The following is a 6,530-nucleotide window of genomic DNA, read 5'->3' as shown; positions in this document are numbered from 1 at the left end:
AAATAACACAAAGAATGCATCTTGTGTCAGATGGCGTGAAATGATGTAAAAAACAAAGCCTTTTCGAGAGTCTCTATTACGAGGGATGTATGGGATGCTGCTATAATAGTCGTTTATACAGTTGCCTGCTAGCCAGTCTGTATATTTGTCACCGGCAATGAATGTCCATGCGCTCAGAGGGAAAAATATTTGTCCTCAGGCTCTGACAAGATAGGTTGTCCACTTCAGATGGGAGTAGACACTCCCAACGGAGAGTTGTATTCCCAGTTGTTCTGTCTGCTTTTGGAAACTCCTCCCAGAGCGTTTCATGATTGTGCTACAGGCAAGCTGAGGTCCTGTGACGTTTCACGGGAGCACGTTGATTTTGGGAGTGGGAAGAAGATGTGAGCTTTTAAATTTGCCTTCCAGAATTTGGATATGAAATCCCTGTTGAACACAAAGAGATGAGGTGCACAAGCTTACATGAGTTTCTCTTGGAGGGTGGGAAACGTGAGCTGGAAGGATAAAGAAAAGCTAAGAACAAAACCTGCCTGGGGGTGGTGTTAGCGTGTCAACGGGAGACAAAGGTGGCTCATCTCCCGTGTGTGGCCTTACAGGAGAAGCAGGAAAGGGGGAAAGAGAAGTCAACAGGATGCTGTGGCAGGAGAGAATCCAAGAAAGCCAGGAGTCAGGGTTTCCCTACTGATTTGCTACCACCTAGCTATGATGCAAAGAACGTTTTCTTCCTAAAGAAACATTCAGGGAGAAAGACTTCCCTAAATGTTTTATTTAATCCTAAAGAGCTAGGAAATCACTGTTGAAAATTAAAAAGAGACTTGAAATACCTTTCAGGCATGAAATTATTCAGCTACATTGAGGGAACCGTCTTTCAATTGGTATTTTCAATTAAAAACTAGCTAAACGGTCAGCAACAGGATAAAACATCGTGATGAGGTTCCTAGGTCTGTAAATATGCACTCGCTAACATGCCAGTCTGCATGATGCGAAGAACAGAAGAAGATCAGGTTTGGAGTGAGGTAGCACAGACTGTGATTTACAAACTGGCTGCAGCCCAAAGCTAGTGTCTGCCTTTTGGTACAGGAGCTTTTACCATCATGAATAGTTAACCTTAGGAACTGTATTTTGCTTGCGGGACTGATGATGCTCATTCTTATAAAACAGCCTCAGAAACGTGCTTTAAAAAATTAAGCCTTAAGCTACTTGTATAAATTGAAAGTGGCAACTGTCGGAGAAACTGTAGAGCTGATTTAAAAAAAAAAAAAAAAAAAAAAAAAAAAAACTTGCATCTACTTTCCAAGAGAACTGAATGCGAAGTGGGGCTGGAGGAGAGCTGTGGCTAAGTTCTAGTCCCAGCGGGTGCTCAGGAGCAAAGGCCAACTCCTGAGCGGTGCTGGTATTTGCTGATATCAGCCGATTCAGTAGCAATACTTAAGATTTATGGGAAACCCACCTCGCTGCGCCTGGTCCTGGTGAACAGAATAGATGGGTTCATTTCCCTGGGGCTGAGGCCCTAAATTTTCTGTGGCACTTCCCTGTGAGTCGTCTGGAAAAAAAATCCCTCAGGTGCTGTTACCGGTTGTAGGGGCACGCTTGGATCTTAGCCAAGGAGGCACCGAGCTCTCTATGTTGTTGGAATAGCTTGCAGGTGCCTTCTGTTTCAGATATTCAGAAAATCATGTGGTCCCTTCAGAGCTGCACTCCCGAGCCTGGGGCGGAAATCCTGGCCAGCTTCTTGAAGCTCAAGGTAGGGCTGATAACCTCTCCACTGAAATGTTCTGTGCTGAAGAAGCGAGGCTTGTGATTAAGCAGCCCTGTTATTGCGGGGAATGACACTCGCAAAGCTTCTTTTTGCCTTCTCTTGCGAAGAGTGTTTTTCTTGCTCCGTTAGGTGTGTGTTCTCTTCCTCATTAGTTTTCCTCTTCTTCCCCAGGATGAGACAAGTGGCCCGCCACACAAAGGCTGAAAAAGCCACGGCGGTATGCATCTCTCGCTTCACGAGGCTGCGCGAGGTGAAAGGAAAGAGAGGGGTCGCTCGTTCGTTCGGGTTTGGTGTTCGTTCGTTCACCCTCCGTTGTCTGTGCGAGTCTTAAGCTAGGCAATGTCCATGCATGTTCTTGGCTGTGTCTCAGGATTTCAGTCTCCTTGTATATCATCCTCAAAGCTGTGAAGATGTGCCTTCTGAAACTCAGGTCCTTCACCTCTTAAAACAACTCTGCCCCCTTCTAGGGGGCCCTCAGGCAGCGCAAGACCAGCTGGTTTGGCTTTGGCTTTCTCTGCAGCCTGCTCCAAAGGTGTAGCTATGGGAAAGGAAGCGTCTTCCTGCATGGTGCAAGGTACAAGGTCTCCAGGACGCTGCCAGCATACAGGTTTCTCTCCTGTTTCTCGTCAGCGTCAAAGGCAGATGGAAATAGCGTGATCTGGCTTTAAGCTGTCAAAGGGACGAGCCCGTATCAGGACTTACAGAGATATCCTATGAGGCACTGCGGTGCTTGAAACATGACTGAAAGCTTATGGATAAGAGCACCTAGAGTGTCTGCACATAGCGTTGCAATTTGCAGTATATTGCAATACTTTCTGGAAGTGTTTAGATAACCTAATGGGCCCTTAATAGCATCTGAGGAGACAGGACTAGACATTCCTTAGTCCGCACTTTGAGGAGAACATTTGTATTTAATTAATACTGCTCTACAGTAATGGGTATGAGACCATGGAAAGATGAGTGGAGATGAGAACAATGTTGGCCAAGTCCAGCAATGCAGAATGAAATTATTAGTTTAACGGGGCATGAAATTATCCTTTTGGTTTTCTTCAGAATTAACTGTAGTTCACAACATAGTCTGCCATGGCTGACAAAACTCAGGCAGGGTTGCCTGCACCGAGAGGCAGGACAGCATTTGCCTTCACTGCATAACTCTGCTGTGTAGCTCTGTGAAGACCTTTAACAGGTTGTCAGCCCCTGGACACCAAAAGGGACCAAAGACTTTTCCCCTGGCAAGATTCATCTGGTTATTCTTTCATAACTTTCTTTTTTTTTTTTTTTTCAATTGCCCCCTGCAGCAGTGCGTTTGGAAGACTGCCAGGAAAAGTGCATTATCAAAGCATGCTAGTTTTCCTCGAGGGAAAACTGTTGTGCGTGCCTTCTCCTGATCAGCTCAAGAGTTACAGGAGCCATATGGACAATCTAGAAAATGCTGGATGCGTTTCCAAAAATCGCTATTGACTCAGACGTAGGAAATAGCAACCTTTGTGGCTTTCCTGGAGTTGATGGATGATAGTTGCCATTAAATTGATGGATGATAATAATATGCTATAAGGGGCTGGTTTTAATTCTTCCCAGGGAAGGACTAGGTGGCTACATTCCCATGCTGCTTTGGACATATGGAGGTGGGAAGGAGACAAAGGTATTTCTGCTATTTCTGAATATGCTTTTGTACCTTTGTCCTTGTTTTGTCTGATTCAGACGTTCAAGAACTTGTCCAAACCCAGCACTGCTTCAGAGTAAAATTGTGTATGTCCAAGCAATCTTAAAATGTAGCTAATTACAAGAATATTTGAAATTCTGTTCCAATACTGGAGAAGTTGCAAAACAGAAAGCAGAAATTCTCCCAGTTCATTCAGTTCAATCAACTGCAAAATGTAAATACTCAGATTTTTGCAGTCAGTTCTTGAATGCATATGAAGTCAAAATGCGTTAAGTCAAAGCGTTCAGCATATCTGAGAGAGTATCCTGAAGGCCACCAATATTTAAAAGAAAAAGGGAGGGTGGGGAGAAATATTTTAAAATATTTGTGCGCTGGAATATGCGTCACTTGAGTTTGCACACCGTGTCCGTTGCCAGGAATGGGAATACTGCATACCGGATGGGACCAAATGAACAGCTGATAGACTGTCCTGTGTTTGTGTATGTATTTGACTTCATTTTTAGAATAAACTACGGTGTTGCAAAGGCGACATAAGGAAAGCTGTCACAGTGAGGCTGGTCCAAAATCCATCCGTTTCTTGGGCATTTGGTGTTCAGAACCCCGTTTTTTTTTTTAACTCAGCCTTGCAAACTGTCCCCTTCCCGTCCCTTTTTAAGACTGCACCCAGCCAGCTTGCTCGGAGTCCCATACTTCGTCTTTGGAGGCAGTGTGTGTGTGTGGGGGGGGGTCTTCAGCAGAAACACCAAACACCCGCCGGAGTAGAAATATGCCCTTGCGCTGAGGGGAATCGGGCCGCTCGTCCAGCGTTAGTTGCGTGTGATTCTGCAGAAAGTGGCCCTTTTCTGAAGCACTGTAATAAAGAGAGATGGTCTTGAATGTCAGAGAAGGGGGGAGAACCTGTAAAGTTATAGCATAAACTTAAAACACTTAAAAAAAAAAAAAAAAAAAAAAAAAAAAAAGTAGCAGTTGGCTGAAATTACAGCTGTTAATGGCTGTGTATAAAATGATTCAGAATCTGTAGCTTAACAAGCCAGCCAAGTCTTAATTTTTCTCTCATTGAAATAAATGACAAAACCATCACTAATTTCACCAAGAGCAGGCAAGAACACAAATCATCTCTATTTGCAGGGGGCTTGAGCTGGATTTTGAGCAACACTTTAAAAGGAGGGAATAAAACTATGTGTTTTTTAAAAAAAAAAAAAAAAAAAAAACCAATGCAACGGAGTTGCACACAGCAACATTGATTTCTACTTTCCACAGATACAGATAGCTTATTGGTTTGTATTTCTTTTTCTCTTTAATAGTGTTCAGGCTGGAAGACCTTTTTGATGTGGTGGGGCTGCTAAGGGCTCTCAATCAATTTTATCCAGAATTAGCTTGACTATAAGTAAAAGCTTGTGCCAAACAAGTAGTATGTGGGTTACTTCAGCGTTATCTGGTAGCAGTAGCTGCGAAACCAAAGGTTCATAGCTGATGGCTTGGTCGTTCAGAGGTTTGGGTGCTTTGCTTTAAGAGAGACCGTCCGATACGGCCACAGCTTTGCTTCCGCAGCGCTTTGTTCTGATCTGGCGTCTTCGATGTCGCTGGGAGTTCTGGCCCTAGCAAACAGCCTGCTGGATGCTGACAAGTAGTTCCCGAGGTGGTTTAAAAATAAACTTCTTGTGGATCGTATCTGTCTTCTCTCTCAGGAAGCTGACTTGACTTTTTAACGCAGAATGGATTTCGCCAGAACAAATTGATATTTTGTCCTAGGGTAGAAGGTTGATGGTTTGATTTATTGCTTCCAGCCAATCCAGAGGTTGAAATGTTGATTTATATTCTCTTTCCTTCAAATTAACGGCGACCCGTTAGAGCTTTTGTTCAGACAGCGCAACAAAAGAAGTCTGGGAAGAGACTTGCGCGGTTGCCTGCTGGGTGGGTGGGTGGGAAAACCAAGCTTTGAAAGCCATGATAGAGCACGCTTTCCAGCAAGTGCATCTATTTCTTAGGAGAAACTTCTTTGTTGCGTCAAAAGCCTTTTTAAATCAAAAGCCACGCTCCAGGGTAATCGCTACTTCGTTTGCTTCCGTCGTATTCGGCTGTTTCGGGGTCTCCACGGTTCCTGCTCAGCACATGCTTTCCCCTCCGAGGAACACCGCCCGCTGAGCGTAAGCGATGGGTGCCAATCATACTCAACAGGCGCCGTGGTATGATGTAACGCAGAGCGATTAGATTTACTGTGACTTGTTCGTACGGCACTGGTGCAAGGCCTGGGTTCGTGAGGCTGGAAGAGCCCTAATGAATTTTCACTGTTTGAAACGGGATGGCTCATTAGATGGTCACTGATAGGGGTTCTTTGGGAAGTAGACCAGAAAATTAATTTTTTTTTCTTTTGGCTAGGCTTTGTCTAAAAATAAGCTGTAAACGTAGCGTTGTATTTAGTTGTATCATTACCAGCTACATCTGAAGTGTAAAGGTCCTTGATATATTCTTCTAGAGGGCAGCTTAGCCTTAGATTAAATTTCAAGTAAGAGTATTTCCCTTGCCTTTCAGTGAAGTTTTAGTTTTCTCCACTAGCTCGGAATCTGCACAGCTTTTGCAACGCTTCATTTATGAGTAGTGACATAACAAGACTAACCCCGATCTTTCTTCAGCAAGGGTACTCCCCTACCCTTCCCCCCGAGCTGCCGTTGGGTACAACTAGTGCTACGTCTGCAAGCGTTCTTCACCTTTGTCTGTTTGCTACTCATTCAGTTCAGGTACTACTTCTTTTTTCCTAACGTATGAGTACTCCAGGCTGCAATCGATGGTCTGATATGCTTGTCCAGCTGGGAGCACCTTCGCTGGTCAAAGAGCGAGCGGTGAGGTTGCTCTCCTTCAGCCCTTTGTCAGCGGGAGCAAGCAGAGCGGAACGGGAAGGTGACGCATCAGAAACGAGACTGCAGCCCTCCAAGGAGATCTGCTAATTGCTGGAGCTGTTGGTACCCAGCAGCGACTCGGGAGGCTTCATGGGTTAATTTAAGCAGCCTTTGCATGTGATTGCAGCCCCAGTCAAGCCAATGTTCCCCACAGTAATTAGCAGATGCCTTTCTTTCAGAAATGCTCATCTTTTAAGGAATGCAAGACTTG

The sequence above is a fragment of the Rhea pennata genome, chromosome 6, assembly GCF_028389875.1.
Source record: "Rhea pennata isolate bPtePen1 chromosome 6, bPtePen1.pri, whole genome shotgun sequence".
Classification (NCBI taxonomy): domain Eukaryota; kingdom Metazoa; phylum Chordata; class Aves; order Rheiformes; family Rheidae; genus Rhea; species Rhea pennata.
Note: the sequence above shows the minus strand (reverse complement) of the source record.